Source organism: Nicotiana tabacum, chromosome 3, assembly GCF_000715075.1.
Source record: "Nicotiana tabacum cultivar K326 chromosome 3, ASM71507v2, whole genome shotgun sequence".
Lineage (NCBI taxonomy): Eukaryota > Viridiplantae > Streptophyta > Magnoliopsida > Solanales > Solanaceae > Nicotiana > Nicotiana tabacum.
The window spans coordinates 70,924,389-70,944,123 of record NC_134082.1 but is presented as its reverse complement, the minus strand read 5'-3'; the positions used below and the strand labels follow the sequence as shown (position 1 = coordinate 70,944,123).

At 37.9% G+C, this 19,735-nt stretch overlaps 1 long non-coding RNA gene across 1 annotated transcript; it reads left to right on the top strand.

Moving 5' to 3' along the window:
• Window positions 1-14,497: 14,497 nt before the first annotated feature.
• On the top strand, window positions 14,498-17,578 carry LOC107762100 (uncharacterized). Its single transcript, XR_012707607.1, has 2 exons — window positions 14,498-14,799; window positions 17,248-17,578. It is a non-coding gene; the product is annotated as an uncharacterized LOC107762100 (long non-coding RNA).
• The last annotated feature ends 2,157 nt before the right edge of the window (window positions 17,579-19,735 follow it).

Genomic DNA, 19,735 nt, shown 5'->3' with positions numbered 1-19,735 from the left:
GTGCCCTAATGATGAGATGGAAAACTCATCGGGATAGGTACAGTAGGATTCGCTGTGACCGTACCTCTCATACAAATAGTCAAAGGGGATGTAGGATTCTTTCAAACATGTCAGCTCTGGATTCTTCTTCAAACTCATCATTTTGAGGAAGCCCCTGCCCTTGCGGTTCTCAGGCATTAACAAACCCAGAGTTTCTCATGCTATACTGGCCAATCCTCCTATCTCTTCTAGCAAGAGTGTCATTTCAATGTCCCTGAAGTGGAATACGGTCCTCTCACAATCCCAGAACAAAGTAGCAGCTTCTATGATCTTGTTGTTGGGTTGGATCTCTAGGAGAGAAGGTAGATTCCCAAATATTTTTGGACAAGAGTTTGATCACTAGAGGGAAGATCCTCCCACCAGCTTAGTAGTCTTGGGTGGATGTTGGTGACCATGCCGAATCTAGGGATTTCGTGCCTCATTTCTGCAAGACAAATAAGGTTAGGCCCTTAACCCCACCAGACTCGACTATTTAATACGAACAATTAGCATGAAGCATTTAGTTCTCCAAATAAATGCACAGAACGTGGTGATGTCCGTTTGGGTTCAGGGAAACCTGGTGGGCTTTGGACAAGGCTATCTTAAAGAGTCATTATGTAGACCGCATAACTGACACGACTAGGTTTGACCATGATGCATGCACAGTTTAAACAGAGTAAGGTTTCTATGGGGTTTTAGACTGGTACCCTTGAGCAGACAACTCAAGGGGGGAAGGCACAGAACCGTCGACTGCATCGCTGATCGACTGGTTTTACCGCAAATATGCCTTTTTCGAATTTAGGGGGTAATAATATAGGAAGAGCGCAACCACTCATTATAAGCATTGCTATGGTATTTTGTTTGGCACGAGTGGAGTATGATGTTGAGCATGGTTATGAAATAATTAAAAGCATGTTGACATGTATTTGCACATCAAGAAAGCAGTAAATATAGCAGTTTCATAATTTAAAGCAATACTAAAGGAAAGAAACAAAGAAGACAAGTCAGTTTTGCAGTTGAAAAGGGAATTGAATGCTTAAAGGAATTAAACAAGTAGTTGCACATACAGAGGTATAAATTCACAATAACAATCTGAAATGGTAAAAGCCTAAATATCCCTAACAGAGTCGTCATAGTGTCGCGCCCCCTTTTTTCTCTCTTGATGCAATCGGGAGGTCAGGTTTGTGACATTTGGTATGGGACAACTCATTCCTTTTGGGAACTGGATTTGCATTTGAAGAGTCGCCACCTAATAATTTTAAGGTGCACTAGGACAGCTATAAGGGTTCACTTCTAAGTTTGTTGATAACCAGAGATATGGTAAGGGCTTGAAATTATCCTAAGGGGAGTGTGTTAGGCACCCCTCAGGATCCACTAGTGTGGTTCCCGGCCAGACGGTTTGCTGTAAATTTGTGCAATTAGCAAGTAATCAAATAAGGCTCAAATAAGAGGGGATTTAAATTTGAACACATAAGAGTTAGAAAGAACAGCTAAATGAAGAGTTCGGAAAAGAAGTTTGCAAATAAAAAAGGATAGGGGGTCCTACGTTTATATATAATATAGATCACATCAATGCGATACCCGGTATGACAATCCTCAGAAGAGGGGATACATGTGGCATTAGTGCATCGGTTGTCATATCCATATCTACCCTTCCCACCTCATTAAGATATTAAAGCGCGGATTGGTCTTGATCTCTATTGCATGTTATTACCCATCCCATTCCTATTAGTCCCGAAGGAACTTAGGACTACTATTCCTAAAAGGAATGGATGTTAGGATGACTTTTGATTTCAAAAAGGTGAAAAAATTTAAGGCGACATACAAAACACATAATACTGCACATTAGGGGGAAGCATGTAAACAAATAAAGGTTCATGTATACCTTCTCAATTGAAACACATAAATAGCATGACTTAAATACACATTTAGGGTCTGAATACTAAGGTAAGGGAATTCCAATTTGTTGAGGCAGACAGTTTATTACATAACTCAGGTAAGAAACCCGAATCAGGCCTGCCTGCTGGTTGTAGCAATTATTGATTAAACAAAGGCTGATTCAATTTTATGGTTATTATCACCTGAGGCTTGCCTAAGCGTTTAGGTGAGATCCTATAGACATGGTATCTATCCGGATGAGGCAAAGCAGTAACAATTGAAGACGAACGATTTGAAATCTTACAGGCATGCTTTATAAACCGTACTAATATGAGGTGAGAGAGTTGTTTAAAAACTAGTTGAGGAGAGCTGATTTTAGATTAGTCTGATTTCAGATTTTATAAACATTGATTATTACTAATTTAATTCCTATAGACGTAATATCTAGTCAAACGTGATTTGAAAGCATGCAGTATTCCTATAGGCATGATTTCTACGAAAGGGGGTATTGATTTTAAACAATGACATGATATCTGATTTTTAACTAGTTAGTTCCTAAGCATGGTTTTTTAAGTGTGGTAATGCAGAAATTAAAACAAGTCCTATAGACAGGTTCTCTAAATGCAGAGTTCAATATGCAGATTTTAGGTCCTATAGGCATATTCTATAGATGTAGAACATACAGAATTTCAATGAAAGTATATCTTATACGCATGGTATCTAGATGTAGAGTTAAACATGCAGAACAACAGATCTTATAGGCATGATATCTAGATGCAAAGTTAAACATGTAGAATTTTAGGTCCTATAGACATGATATCTACCCTTCAGCCCTTTTTCACTAGCCAAGCTCCAAATGTTTATTACAAATTATTGCAAAACTGAATAATGAAATACATCAAAGAAGTATAAAGAAAGAGTTACAACCATAGGAAACCTGATTCTTGACTTCCTCTCTGAGTTATGGAATAAACCACCTCAAATGCCATTGTTTCAAAGCCTTTCTTAAACTTGAGTGTGTCAAAGTTCCCTAAGGGTCTCAAGAGGACCCCGGGCAGTGCTCACACCCAAGTTGCATAACCAGATAGAGATGAGTGCAGTGTGGAAGGGCCAGCCCTTATGTGTCCAAGTTTAGAGGGAGCTCATGGGTCCCAAGGCAAGGCTCACATAAGAGGGGAAGAACTTAAGTCTAAGAATATGGTGGAAGTGAAGAAGCAGAGATTTGTTTAAAAAAAGACAGGATTGAGAATAGTAAGGGATAAGGGTAGTTTAAAAAAACAGTAGTAGTAAAGTACATTATCAGCAATTGCACAAAGGGGCAGGGGTTCGGGAATACATTGTAGATGGCATACGACCCTGAAAAGGGGTTAAGTCTGGACATGCACAGCAATAAGTGAAGCTGGCATGCCCATAAACCAGCCAAAAGACATAACACATAGAGAGTATATGTAACATATGACCCAGGGAGGGTCAGGTTTAGGTCATGCACAGCAATGTCTGATGCTGACATGCCCTCAACCAACCAAAGAATACAAACACATAGGGGATGGGGGTTTGGGATTCATAAGTAACTGACAGAGTTCATTTATAAGGGAAATATTAATTCAGAAAAGGAAAGGGCATATTATAGCATGCTTAGGAATGAAACTCAATTAAACACAAGCAGAAAATAGGCAAAAGTGCAAGAAATAGTAAATAAATATGTTTTTGTTGATGCTGAAGATTAATCAGAACATACTAGTAAAGAAGCAAATGCAAAAAGAAAAGCAGGCAAATTTCCTCAACCTAGCCTTGGCATTCAGCAGGCTAGATAAGGCAGCAACACAAGCAGTAACAGAGAAAAGAGAGAGAGAGAGAGTTTTTAGTGAAGTGTGTGTTCTGAACTCAAGTATTCGTATTGCTTGTGTTCATATTCCTTATGTTCGTGTCTTTGAAAGAAGAGGGGTGCAGGGTATTTATAGCCTTTAAAAATATGTGAGAAATAAGGTAATAAGTAAAGTTCAATACAAATATGGAAATAATCAACAGTCAGAATCAATCAACCAAGTGATTTCCCTTTAATTGAGGAATCACTTGGCTAACAGATTCAAAATAAGGAAAGAAAATCAGTTTGTAGGTGGACTGATTATTGCCATAAAAGAAATAGTAAAATATTAAGTAAGCAATCGAGTCTAAGTACAAAAATATACTTATTTTGGGAAAGGATTCAGCAAGGCAAAATAAGGAAAGGAGTCAATTAACATTGGCAGGCGAGTGAAATTAGAATTCGTAAAAGAAAGGTTTTGAAATCAGTCACGAGATTTGAAGATCAATCAAAGAAGTAACATGCTTCTGCACTTCAGTATTTAAACAGGGTGAGCGGGGACACCAGACATGCGAGGCCAAATTCATTGGCAAAAGAAACAGTATATAGTAGTAGCACAAAGTTCAGTAGATAGCAAACATTTGAAGCATGATAGTCAAATAGGTCAAGTCCAGTTGAATCGATAGTAGAGAAAAAATAGTGTATCAGAAGCATGCAAAGGTCCTACAATAACAGATGAGAAACCTTTTGAAAAGTTAGGGTTTCAAGCATAGTCGAGTTTTAAAGATAGTAGAAACCCAGAGTCAGAGGAATCACATAAAGGAAAAAGAGAACAAAGAACTTCAAATCGAGTCATGTATTCAAGCGAACAGTTTCAAACCCAAAGACATAGTTTTTCTCAACAATAGCAGAGCTTAAAAGATGATAAATAAACAAATCAGACAAAAACTTAACTAAACAAGCACTCGCCTGACAAATAGCCAAAAGAAATTAGGTGTTTTCAGCATTCTAACTCAGATAGAAGAACAACACGAGCAAAACATGTCATAATTCAGAGAAGAGATTTGAAATAATTTAACAGGAAAACCCAAATCGGGAAAGATAAAGAGTTTTGAAAGCAAAGTTAAAGAAGCTTCGAGAAAAATGCTTACAATTTCAAAGCAAGCATAGATCTAAAATAGATCTGAAAGAAATCGGAAGGTCTTAGAGATTAGGGTTTCAGAAGAACCCAAAAGCAACGAGAAAGGCCTTGAAAGTTACCGATCTAACCAGGAGAGTCAAAGGTCTGACTCGAATGGCCATGGCTGGCCAGAGAAAGGTCAAAGATGACCGGAGAAGGGCCATGAACTAAAATCGAACGAAGGCTAGACTAGAGTTCTTCATAGTCTGGCCTTGAAACCATAAGTACAAACACATAGGAGCCATGGAAGGCTGGTACAGGTCTCCGATGACCTCGGAAGGCCATGGATTAGGTATATATCAAGGTGGATTAGGGTGGCAGCGGCTAGGGTTTAGGTGGTGTTGCAGAGAGAATTGAGAGAGAAGGGGACTCAAAGGGCGGCAGTATGTGAGAAATGAATTAGGGTGAAGGGGTCGTTTGGGTTAAAAAGGGAAGGGGGTCATGGGAGCCATTGATCTAAACGATCAACGACTGGGATTAGGTGGGAGTCCAGGTGGGTCATTTAATTAGGTTGAGGGTCGGGTATGAGTAGGAATTGGATCGGGGTAAATTGGGCTTAAATTGGGGTAGAATTAGGCTACAATTGAAATGAAATCTGGCTAGATTTTAAATAGCCATTTTTCCCATTTATTTTATAAAAAATAGTAAATAAAATTCTAGAAATAAATTGAAAATACTAAAATAATTTATAACATATAATTATCAATTTAAAAATACTGGACTTAATTTTTATAAATGTAAACGCAATTAAATCCTAAAAGAGGCTAATATTGCAATTATATGCAATTTAGCTTTAAAAATACTAAATAAATTGTAAAAATATGCAAAAACCATATTGGCTATATTTTAACATAAATATTAGAATCCAATAAATGAATCACCAAAAATGATAATTATGAAAATTATTATTGGGTTTTTATGAATAAAATAGGGGAATATATTGGTTTAAAAATCTTTAAAAATTAAGGAAAAATAATAAAATATTTGGACATACTTATATATGCATATATATGCTATTTTGAAAATATTTTGCATATTAAAAATATATAGGAAAAAATTGGGTATCAACACCTCACATAGAGAGTCAGTTGTTGCCCCAAAAATGATATCATCAACATTGTCACGACCCGGATTTCCCACCCTCAGGAGTTGTGATAGCGCCTACTCGTGGAAGCTAGACAAGCCGAGTATTATAGATTCATTAACTCTTTTATTTAGCCTTTTTTAACAGTTTAAAGCAACATACGATCAATAGTGAAATATTAACAATAAATAAAGACATGCGGAAGACGTAATATGATAACTTAGCCAAAAACAAGTACGACAATACCAAGTACATCTCTACCTGGAACCGGTGTCACAATATCATGGTCCATCTACGAATACTACATACAAATGTGTGGAAAGAAATGTACAATCTGTCTCTGAAGTAAATGAAAACAGAATATAAAGATAGAAGAGAGCACCGAGCTTGCGAACGCCTGCAGGACTACCTCAGAATCTCCGACTGGACTGAAGGCAGCCACCCAAAGCTACGGTCCAAAAGCTACCGCTCCGGGATCTTCACACAATGCAGAGTGTAGTATCAGCACAACCGACCTCATGTGCCAATAAGTGCCTGGCCTAACCCCGGCGAAGTACTGACGAGGCTAGGACCAGACTACCAAATAAACCTATGCAGTTATATCATATACAACGGAAAATAAATAGAAATAGACAATTAAAGATAGGAGGGGGACATGCTGCGGGGAATATCATTTACCAACATTAATTTAAGAGAAAAGTATAAAGACAATTTAAAATTCACAGCAAAGAATAAGGAAATCGTTATCAATCAATAAACACTTTTATTAGTTATTGTTGCGGTGCGCAACCCGATCCAAATCATAAAAACAACTGTTGCGGCGTGCAACCCGATCCAAACATAATATTGTTGTGGCGTGCAACCCGATCCAAATATAATATTGTTGCGGCGTGCAACCCGATCCACATATACAGTTCAACACCAATCACAAAGAGAGTCCCGGCAAGGGAACAATAAAGAAAACAACACTATCCCTGCAAGGGAATCGATGGTATATGTAAATACGTCCCGGCAAGGGAAAATCAGCTATAACCAAACTTTTTCCAACATCTAACTTCACAAAAGAAACCTCAACTAGCACCAACACCCAACCATAAGCAATTTCCACGAGAACAATCATAATCCTTGCTCAACATAGAGAATCAATAACTTAGGCATTCGTAGTATTTATTAAGAACACAATAATTTCAATTTAAGACCCACGATTATGCTTGACACGAACGTATAGATACTTTTCACCATGCCTATACGTTGTACTCAACAAGTAACACGTAGCAAATAGAACACAACTCATAATCCCTCAAGCTAAGGTTAGACCAAACACTTACCTCGAACTTCCACGGCCAACTCAAGCCTCAAACACCGCTTTTCCTTTAGAATTTGCCTCCAAACAACTCGTATCTAGTCCAAATTAATTTAACAACATCAATAAATGCTAAAGAATTCATACTTAATGCTTAATTATAAGTTTTCTATCATTTTCCCCAAAAAGTCAAAAATTGACCCCGGGCCCGCTTGGTCAAAACTCGAGGTTCGGACCAAATCCGATCACCCATTCACCCACGAGCCCAAATATACAATTAGTTTCGAAATCCGACCCCAAAACGAGGTCTAAATCCCAATTAATCAAAAAGCCCTAACTCTACCCAAATTCCTAATTTCTACCATTAAAACCCTAGATTTTAGGATGAAAATTGATGAAATGCAATGGCAAATCGAAAGAAAAAGGTTTATAATCATTTACCAATGTTTTGGGGAAGAAATTGTTCTTTGAAAATCGCCTCATAGCTCCCAAATTTCGAAAAATATGAAGTAAATGGGTTCTGCCCGTTTTTGCTTCTGTTTTAAAATCACTGGGCAGGCCTTCATCGCGTTCGCGATAGGCCTGTCACGTTCACGATGGGTCAGGCCCAGTTGACCATCGCATTCATGATCAGAAACTCGCGTTCGCGAAGCTTTAGCTCCCAGAGTCATCGTGTTCGCGGTCAGGTGGCCGCGTTCGCGTAAGGTAAAGTGTGAAATTCCTCCCCTAGGCCACTAACCCTACGCGTTCGCGAGGGCCTGGACGCGTTCGCGTAGGGTATTCCCCCCACAGCCTCGCGCTCGCATCCCAAGATCCGCGTTTGCGAAAAACAAATTTTCACCTGAGGAAGATTGCCTTCCGCATTCGCTAGTGAAGAAACGCGAACGCGAAGCACAAAATATCTGTGCACCAGAAACTGAAAACCTGCAACTTTTTCTAAGTTTAAAACCTTCCGAAACCTATCCGAAACTCACCCGAGCCCTCGGGGCTCCAAACCAAACAAGCATACTAACTCAAAAACATCATATGAACTTACTCGTGCGATCAAATCGCCAAAATAACATCAACAATTATAAATTTAGCATCAAAATCATGAAATCACTTAAGAACCTCAAATTTTCCAATTTTCTCAAATACGGTCCGATTTACGTCATTTCAAGTCCGTTTCTTACCAAATTTCACAGACTCAACTTAAATCACATATAAGACCTGTACCGGGCTCCAAAACCAGAATACGGGCCTGATACCATCAAATTTTAAACACATTTCATTTCCAAAAACTCATAAATAATCCAGAAAATAATTTTCTTTAAAAATTCATTTCTCAGGATTGGGACCTCGGAATTCGATTCCGGGCATATGCCTAAGTCCCATATTTTCCTATGAACCCTCCGAGACCGTCAAATCACGGGTCCGGGTCCGTTTACCTAAAATATTGACCGAAGTCAACTTAAACTCATTTTAAAGGCAAAATTTATCATTTTTCATAGATTTTCACAAAATGTCTTTCCGGCTATGCACTCAAACTGTGCACGCAATTCAAGGTGAGATATAAAGAGGGTTTTAAGGCCTTGGAATACAAAATTTGTTTTAAAATAAGTGATGACCCAAAGGTCATCACAAACATAAACTTGAACAGTGAGCAGGTTCCTTCCCCGTTTCTTCAGGAACAAGGTGTTGTCAAGATTCCCTCTTTTAAAGCCATTTTCTAAAAGGAATTTTGACAGCCTTTCATACCAAGCTCGAGGAGCTTGCTTCAACCTATACAATTCTTTGTCCAGTTTAAACACGTAGTCAGGGTGTTCATGACATTCAAACCCTGGAGGTTGCTTCACATAGACTTCTTCCTTAAGAAGTCCATTCAGAAGTGCACTTTTGACATCCATTTGGAGCAGGGTGAATTACATATGAGATGAAAAAGCGATGAGGATTCTAATAGCTTCCATGTGAGCGACCAGAGCAAACGTTTCATCACAATCAATCCCTTCCTCTTAATTGTAGCCTTGAACCACTAGTCGGGCCTTGTTCCTTGTACTATTTCCATGTTCATGAAGCTTGTTCCTGAATACCCACCTGGTTCCTATAATGGTTTGATCTGACGGTCTAGGTACCAGGTGCCAGACATTGTTCCTTTCAAACTGATGCAGCTCATCTTGCATGGTTGTAATCCAATCTGCATCTTTTAGGGTTTCCTTGGTATTTTTGGGTTCTATTTGAGAGAGAAAAGCTGAGAAGGCAAGTGAATTTTTGACTTTTGACTTGGTTTGTACTCCAGAGTCTAGATGAGTAATTATGTTGTCAAGAGGATGATAGCTTTTGTGCTTCCAGTTGGGTATTTGAGGATCATTAGTAGAGGAGCTGGGTATATTTAACTGGTTTTCTTGTGTTCTTCTCTTAGGTACTAGTGGAGTACCCTGTACAGTGTTAACTACTCTTTCTTCAGCTCCAGTGGTGGTAATTGAGGTACCTGGTTCCATTGAAGAAGATGTATCATTGTCTCCACTCGGCTCCTTCACTTGGCTCATCATATCTGCCTTTCCATTTGTCATGTCAATGACTTCACCAGGAACCAGTAGGGGCTCTCCATCTTGATTATCTATAGCATTTTCTCATAAGAAGGATAGGACTCATCAAAGATAATATAAACACTTTCCTCAACACATTGAATCCGCTTGTTGTACATCTTGTAAGCTTTGCTTTGAGAAGAATACCCCAAAAAGATTCCTCCGTCACTCTTGGCATCAAATTTGCCGAGCTGATCCTTTCCATTATTGAGAACATAGCATTTGTACCCAAATGTTCTTAGGTGAGACAGCTTGGGTTTCTTTCCATTCAGCAACTCATAGGGGGTTTTGTTCAGGAGAGATCTGATCATGCACCTATTCACCAAGTAGCAGACAGTGTTGACAGCTTTAGCCCAGAAATTCTTTGCAATCCCACTGTCGATAAGCATTGTTCTTGCCATTTCTTCAAGAGTTCTATTCTTCCTTTCTACTACTCCATTTTGTTGGGGGGTTCTTGGAGATGAGAAGTTGTGAGTAATGCCATTTTCATTACAAAACTCATCAAATTTGGCATTGTCAAATTCTATTCCATGATTTGATCTAATACATGCGACTCTAGACTCCATCTTCACTTGGATTTTCTTCACAAAGGCCATAAATACCTCAAAGGTTCCATCTTTAGTTCTAAGAAACAAAGTCCATGTGAATCTAGAGTAGTCATCCACTATCACAAATATGTATCTTTTTCCTCCCCTGCTTTGCACTCTCATAGGACCACACAAATCTATATGCAGAAGATCGAGTGGCTTCGAGGTGCTTACATCCTTTTTAGACTTAAAAGAGGACTTCACATGCTTTCCTCTAGCACAGGCATCACATACTTTCTGTACTTTGAACTTTGACATGGGCAGACCATGGACCAGGTCCGTCTGAATTAGTTTGTTCAGAAGAGAGAAGTTTGTGTGCCCCAATCTTCTGTGCCAGAGTTCAGCATCATCATCAATAGCTTTCAGACAACTCAGATCATCACTTTGTATGGACTCAAAATCAACAACATAGATGTTCTTGTATCTTTTGGCCACAAGTACCACTTCACCAGTTATACCAAATTAGTGACTGTACATATCTTGGACAAGAACTCCACCTTGTTTCCTTTATCACAGATCTGAGAGACACTCAAGAGACTGTATTTAAGACCATTGACCTAGTACACATTCTCAATAGAGTGAGTGAGTGATTTCCCGACTTTTCCAACTCCCAGAATGTACCCCTTTCACCCATTCCCAAAGGATACACTCCCTCATTGCAGGGCTTTTAGTTAAAGAAAGTCTATGGTGTTCCCAGTCATGTGCTTTGAATATCCATTATCCATAAACCATTGTTGACTGCTTCTTCTCACTGTTCCCTGCACACAAGGAGATCAAAAGTTAGTTTTAGGAACCCAAGCAAGTTTGGGTCCCTTGTAGTATGCAAGAGGATGAATAAGAGCTCTCTTAGTCTATGCAGGTAACATGCATTTTTTATGAGTGGAACCTGGTCCCTTTTTAGTAGTTACATTTTCAGCAAACAGTTTGTTTTTCTGAATGGACTGGACCCTGGCTTGGCAATTTTCCTTGAAATGCCCATTGTTTCCACAGTGGGTACACAGCTAGTTATCTAGTACAGTAACATACTTGCTATGGGGGTTGTAAGGGGTTTTCTCCATTTGGAGCCCTAATCCCTGCTTGTTTCCACCATTATTGACGTACATGGTAGTGATAGCTTTTGAGGACCAGGTCCACTTTAGGGACTTTTCAAGATCATTTTTTACTCTTTCCAGTTCAGTCTGGAGATGCTTGTTTTTCTCAAATTCTAGACACATACTAGTTCTCACAGCCTTCAATACGTTTTCAAGCCTAATGTGTTCCTCACTGGCTACCTCTTTTCTTTTTCTAGAATTTCTAGGTTTTGACTCAATCCCTAGTCCCTCAATTGTTTCCCTTATGTCTGTAATTACTACCAAGAGATTATCTCTTTCTTCCCCAATCTCTGTCACTCTCTTCAATAAGGCTTCTCTTTCTTTTCTGAAGTTTTCAATAGTTTCCTTATGGTCAACAACTACAACCACTAAGTCATCTCTTTCATGTTCTATGTTAGCAATTTTTTTTAGTTAAAATACATTTTTCTTTCTCCAGCTCGCAACTGGATTCCTTTAGATCAACTACACACACTACCAGATCATCTCTAGTTTGTACAGCTTCTCACATCTCTAAGGTCAAGGCATCCTTATCCTCCACAAGACTGATAGGCATCAATCAATACACTAGTTAAAGACATGAGTTTCTTAGGGGAGTAGGATTTCATATTTCTCTTAACATCCCTGAAATTTACCTCGATGTTGTCATCGTCTTCATCATCATCTGATTGGGCCATCAAGGCAACTATTGAATCATATTCATTTTCCTCACTTTCGACTGCCATCATGGAGTTGTCGCCTGTATCAGTTTCATTTTCAGATTCACTAGAGGAATCTCCTCATGCTGCAAGAGCATGTTTCACCATATTGTCAGTAGATCTCTTCCTCTTGAAGTCCTTGTCAGGAACTGGGTTCCTCTTGGCTGCTTTCTTAGGATTGTACTTGGAGTACTCTTGCTTCAATAGAGGACAGTCTTTGATGAAGTGTCCAGGCTTTCCACACTTATGGTAGAGATCATAGTTCTTTGGTTTGCTAGAGTTACCCTTTTTTGGTATTCCTCCATTCCTTCTGACTATCTTTTGAAATCTTTTGGTTAAGTAGGCCATGTCACTGTCCTCCTCACTCGAGTCATTGCTATCAGCTTTGAGTACCAGGTTCTTTTCTTTCTTTGGTTCTCTTTTTTCACTATCTATCTTCCTCTTCATCTCGTAGGTCTTCAGATTTCCAACCAGCTCGTCTACGGTCCGTTCCTGTAGGTCCTTTGCTTCAGTAATAGCATTTACCTTGCTTTCCCAAGAACTGGACAGGATACTGAGAATCTTTCTCACTAGCTTGTTTCTAGGACTGGTTTCACCAAGTGAGTGTAACTCATTTATGATGGAGGTGAATCTTGTCTGCATATCTTGAATAGATTCATTGTCCTTCATCCTAAAGTGTTCATACTCGGTAGTGAGCATATCGATCTTGGATTGCTTTATTTGAGTGGTTCCCTCGTGTGCTGTTTGTAGAGCTTCCCATATCTCATTTGCCGTTTCACAAGCAGAAATTCTATTGTATTTATCAGGTCCTATTCTACATATCAAAATCTTTTTGGCACGAAAACTTTTCTCCACAGCTTTCATATCTGTGTCGGTGTATTCTTTTCTAGTTTTTGGCATTGAGAATGGAAGTTCTTCAAGAGCCTTTGTTGGGATGTAAGGACCGTCACATATGACATCACACAACTCAGAATCTTCGGCCATGATAAAATGATGCATTCTTGTCTTCCACCACCCATAGTACTGCCCATTGAACCTGGGTGGTCTATACGTAGATTGACCTTTTTCAAAATTTGGTGGAGCAGCCATACGAATCCTTCCTAGGTGTTAGCCTGATAGAAGGAACTCGCTCTGATACAAATTGTTTGTTTATATGAGTCCACCAACCTATAGAGTACCTGGTCCTCTATGAGTTTCCACTGAGAATACTAATGAAATAGTAAGCAAATGAGACAGGAGATTTTTATGTGGAAAAATCTCACTCAAGGGGACAAAAACCACGACCTATACTTGTGGGCTTTCAACTTCACTAACTTGTAAACTCTCTATTACAAGCCACTTTGTAATGACTCTATTACAAAGACTTCAACTCAACTAACTTGTGATACACTTACCACAAGCCACTTTGTCATTCACTAGTTACAAAGACTTTAACTTATGACTAACTCTAGTCACAACACAAACTCAGAAAGTTTATGGTTTTACAAAGGGGTTCCTAAGCAACGCTTCTAACTAAGAAATTTAGGAATTACAATAAGAACAATCACAAAGTTACAACTCAACTAAGGACAATAAAATACTAGATTTAGGAACTGGTCCGTAGTAGCGTAACATTGTTCTTCAAGCTCTTGAGAATTGGGTTCACTGTTTGCAGAAGACTTGAATGCTTGAAGTGAATTCTCAAGTGTTCAAGTGGTGTTTTGTTATAATGCTCTTGTTAATACACTTTTGATGACATCACTTGAATGATGTAAGTACTTGGTATGTCAAAGGCAAGTGACTACAAAACTGTTGCACTGTGTGCACTATTTCTGTGGCAGTCACTTTTCAGCTGTGTATAGTTGACTTTCGTACTGCTGTCGGGGAAACACATGGGATCAAGTCCTTAATTTGTTTCTCTATTTTCTATACTTGCAGTAGTTCACATTAGTTGGAGTTCCGGCTGTAATCCGTTCATTTGTAATGTGTACCAAGTGTGTCAGGTTCTCTATCTGGTTCGTGACAGTAAGTTTGTTAGATCATCAAAACATAAGGCAAAAACATTAAAAACCCATCATGTACTTTATTCAATTCAATTTATATGGCATAATTAGAGTGAGCATGAAATTTAAAATAAAGAAACTTTTAAAATTTGATTGTAAAATAAAAATTTATAATAGTTAAATCATCATAATTATATTGATTTGATCCATTTTTTTTATCTTTGCCCAAATTTAACATAATTTACCCATTTTACCCTCAAACTACCAGGCTGCCGTCAGTTATAGCCCCGATATTTTCCCCTGGTCTCCCTGCTAAAATCCTTTGGTCTTCCATTTCGTTATAGCTCCATGTCCATGGCCACCCAATTATGTCCAAATCATGTAATCTCATATGCAAATTCTTTCATCTGTCGTCGAAATCGAACCACCATTCTTCCATTATTCAGGTCGCTTCCGAGTATTGAGTTCGGTAAACGGCGGGCCGCAAGATTGTTAGTTCAATGCTCTGAGAAACAAACAGAGAATCTCCGGACGTGCAAGAATTGCAAGACCCAGTTCGACCCTTTGCTCAATCACCCTCGTGCTTGCTGTTACCACACTGCACATTTTGGAGGTACCCTTCTCTCACTTACATCTGTACTACCATAGTTACTAATCTCATAAAATAGGTAGATAAAACCTCTAATTTAGGTAATTCCTATTGTTAACTTATCTCTTTTGTTTCTTAAGTATCAGATGTTCCGGTCTTTGGACATTATGGAATATGAAAAAAAAAAAAAAAAAATGTATAACTGTTTGATTCTTAGGGGAAAGGGGGGGGGTGGGGGGAGGCGCTGCTGAGCTATTTCCATCAGGGGAAGTTTGCAATTATCGTATAGTTACTCAAAGGTGATATTTATCTCTAATCGTGGTCTATCTACAAGCTACAGGTTAAAGTACACCACAAGACTTTTGAACTTGTGGTGTAAAATAAGGCACATATATTTTGTGTGGCTATAAATCATTGCATAAAGGTAAATTGTTTCCAAATAAGGAAAGGGATCATTCTTTTTGGCACGGACCAAAAAGAAAATAGGTTCACATAAATTGAAACGGAGGAAATATGTGATATAAACTCTATGTCTAAACTTTGTGCTAGGTCAAACTTATGTCTAATTAAAATGGACAATGAGCGTGCGGGGAAGGACATGTTGCGGTTTTGACTTTCTTTTGAGAGCTTCACAATTGTTGTTAGTGTAATTTACCCGATGTTGTTTTGATTATAAGATGCCAACTCTCTGAACATGTTAAAAGTTGAGAATGTTTTAACTTATGATAGTGTTTCCATTAAAAGTGGGTTAGTTGAGCAGCACTGAGTCATACTTAAGCTTTCTAATAACGACTCCTCTTGTCCTTCATTATCCTGCTTAAAGGGTCGTGGCAGCATTATCATTTTGGACAATTCAGCAGTACAATTTTATGTAGGAACGTTGGAGTTAAATTTTAGACTGAATGGGGATCAAGTTTCTTTGAGTTGAAAATTCTATTTGGTGAAGGTAAAACTGTTAGATTGAATTGGGTTTAGGCTTCTCGGAGTTGAAGCTGGTTCCATTCGGTAAAGGTGTTTGTGGCAGAAGGTTTGCCCTGATTTTCTTTTTATATGTTTGTCATCAGTTACTTTTCCTTTTCATGGTCCACAATAGTAAGTAGATTCGTCAAGAGTCTCTTAAGCTTGATTAGAAATTGTATGGCATTGTGGGAGAGATGTGAGAATTTGAGAATCTCCAATTATTCAATAGTGGAATGTAAAGGCCTAAAGGGTTCAAATGGAACAGACGGATATAGAAGATTCATATGGCCGAGCAAAACTAGTCTGAGATTGATCTTTAGTGATTTTTGTTCTTATTGAACAGCAACTAGTTTTGCCTTACTTGCACAAACAAGAACTTTTCCACAAAATGAGTAGAGAGAAAAACTAGTTATATGCTTTTCCACAAGAACTTTTCGATCAATCAGGTTACTTTTAGTTGCATGTATTCTTTCTTTGGTTAAGAGCTCACATAAAATGACTATTTTTGGACTCGATTTATAGTTGCTTAATCTTAGAAATGAAAATTTAGCTGGACTAGAGAGGAAAAGTAGAATTTGTCTCTCTATAAATGTATATATACTTGGGATGGGTCAGTTGGTTTTGGCTGGATGATATTAGTATCTTTCTCCTTTTTTAAAAAAATTACGGTGGTGTCTGGATCAACTTGTGTGGCGCCTTGATTACAATTTGTCAAACCCACTAGCACAAGTTGCCAAGGTATCCTACCCACCAAAGTTTGAGCAGGTGAGTACACACCAAAGTGTTGTAGCTGAGATTTGAATAGGAGATTTCCATGTCGTTAATCCCATGCCTCAACCACTAAGTCTTTCTGAGTGGATAAGGTGTTGATTTGCGAGAGTCACCCCTGGAAAGCATCAACTTTAAAGATGAGGACCATGATTGCAGTTCTTAAGACTATGCATATATTTCAACCTTCTCGACATATCTACCAATTATCACTTCCTAAGTTAATATAGCCTTCTTCTCTTGATGTAGGCCAAGCAAAATAGGGAAGGTGGAGCATTTAGATCTTAGTTAATACAAGTTTATGTAATGATGAACCAATATCTCCCTGGTGTTTCATGTGTTTGATGTGAACGTCTTGGCAAAGCTGCTCCGTTAAAGATAGAATAAATAACTCACAATAGCAATTTCTTTTGAAAGGAGTAACTTCTGCAGAATTTACCTTTGGCAAGACTAATTAAGTAATATATGTCAGTTATGTGATTTCTCCTTCGTATTCCCATTGCGTATGCAATGCTTTTGAATGGAAGGTACTGGGATTTATTCCTCGCTGTTATCATTTTATATGTTGTATTGGCAAGAATAAGAAAATATAGGAACATTATGTTCTCCTTTAAGCGCTTCTGCTTCTTTCTGCAGAAGGATATTATCTTGCTACCTTATTCCATTCCTTACTTTGTCCGACTTTTTAATGAGTGAGATAGTACCTTAACTCATCTTTCTTTTTCCTCGTGTTTCTTCGAGCAGGAGAAACAAGGAGGAAATTTGAGAGTGTTTATGCTGGCGGCACCATGGACACCCCTGACGGTGGTAAAGTTTTTCAATACTGGCATTGTTGTGGGTCTGAAGATCCATTTGACACTGGCTGCACTGCTGCACCTCATGCTTCTTATGATGATTGATAACACTGATTCTCAAATGGGCATACTATAAATACTTGCTACTTTGTCCAATTCACAGGTGGAATCTCCTCTTGTATCTCTGTAATTTACTACAGTTGTTTTCTCATAATTGTACAGCATAACTTAATATTCTTTCCCTTGAAATATGATGCAACTGATACTGTGCATTTCTATTTCTTCTCCTGTGTGCATTTTGAACAGAAGTGTTATGCTTGAACGGTCAATGCATGAAAAATCTCTCTTTAGTAAGAATGCTCTGGAGATTAGATTTTGAAAAATACTCTACCAATATTTAGAAATTAGAATGCTATCCTGAAATACGCCCTTATTTATACGACCAAAGCAAAACACTCAGAATCGCCTTAACTTGAATAGGGGTAAATGCAGTGTTTAATTTAAAAAAGAGTAGCCCGTTGCACTAAGCTTCTACTATGCGTGGGAGTTTGTTACTCAAAAAAACTGCAAATTACCCTTTTTCCATTACATAGTGATTAATTTGTTAGTCCGAATCATGGCAAGTTAATGCTATAGTTTTGCGTAAACATTATGTGTATAAGTAGTATATTCAAAAGCAGGGGCGGATACACGCTTAACAAAGTGGTGTCACGCAACGCGCTTCGTCAATTTTTTTTACTAAATATATGTATTAATACTGTGAGGAAATGGATAGGAAAAAAATAACATCGGTTAACATGAATTGTCTCTTGGTGCATTGGTTATATATATGATTTTGCTCTAAAAGGTCAAAGGTTTAAACCTCAACTAGCATAATTTTTTTTGCAAATATTTGAGAGAGTCTATGTGGTTAAAAATTTTGATTAAGTAGAATTGAACTTAGGACGTTTTCTACTTAAGACTCAAGTTAACAAATAGACTAAGACTATTTCTTATCTAAAAGTATGATAATTAAAGTTATTATTCTTGTTACCAATATTAACCCCATAATTAACATGGTCCCTTGAAACCTTACAAATTTAATTATGACTTCTTTTTCTTTTGTAGACACACTCCTAAAAAAGGGTATCTGTTGCTTTTTCTTTCTTCTTTAATTTTTTCGATTTAGTTTCCCGTGATCACGAAGATAACTTCGTGGCATTATTAGAGCCGCTGTCCCACGACCCCAAGCCTAATTGTACTAATTATGAGAAGCGAAACAGACATCGAGGCAAGCAATTAGAACAAGCAAAATTGAGAAAACTTCATCACTGCAGCTTTTAAAAGTTAAAACCTCTCTTGGCTACGTTATGTTAAAATCAAGGTACAAGTCAGAAAAAAATGGCTTCTTCAACTATTAATTATCCAGCAATTATCGTGCCATCAAGTAAATATAGGATGATCCGTCAACAAGTGAGAGCTCAGAAGAATAGAGATGAAGGTACATATTTCTTCTTTATTCTAGTCGCGTATCTCATCGTGAACAATGGCAACTTGTTTTTGGTGATCTTCGGCAGGGAGATCATGGCATGTTGTTGATGCACATTTACAAGTATTGAGCGAAAGAATAGAAAAAGTGAGGATCAAAGAAAGATTGGACAAATCTTTGTTGTGTAAGCAGGGTTGGAATTACTCAAGTACTACATGTTTGGACAAGCAGAAGAAAAAATTAGGTCATGTATCTCAAAATGTTGAATTCTTCTGCATGGTTTGTGGAACTCTTGGCTTCACTGTTCTGGGCTGCACCCTTTGACTGTACCTTACCTCTATTCTAATTCATTTGATGTTAAGAACATACGCAGTGAAAGCAAGCATACAAACTATGCATCAAATACATGTGAACTAGACAACGCAATAATAATGAGATTAGAAGCACTAACCTCTTAAAGTAGTTGCACAAACCTTCCAAGCAGCAAGAATCCAAGGCTGCAGTTTTCTGCTATTTGCCTAGTAAAACCTTGGACGATTTTGCTATTGGGTGGGCAAGAACAATACAACTGAAAGGTAAGTTATTAGGTGAAACTAGTCTTCCTTTAATAGACCCGAAATTAAGCCACAATAAGGGCTCAAAAACATGTAGGATTCTGCAAGTAGAATCATACTCTAACTCAAAAGGATAACTTTTCTCCCAAGCTACTTTTTACCCAAGTCTGTCCAGGTTTTTACTAGGTATAGCAGGGACCACAGAAATAATAAGAGGCTACTAATTATAGTATTAATTCGAAATTAGCATGAATTAATTCTTACTATAATTAATTGCAATTTATTCCACTAAAAAACTGCAATTGAACTCCTCAATATGAATTTCGAAAATTCATTAACACTTATTTTAACTCCCCATGTTAAGATTTCAAATACCAGTTAATTAAATTAAATCACTGAAAATTTAATTCAATTAA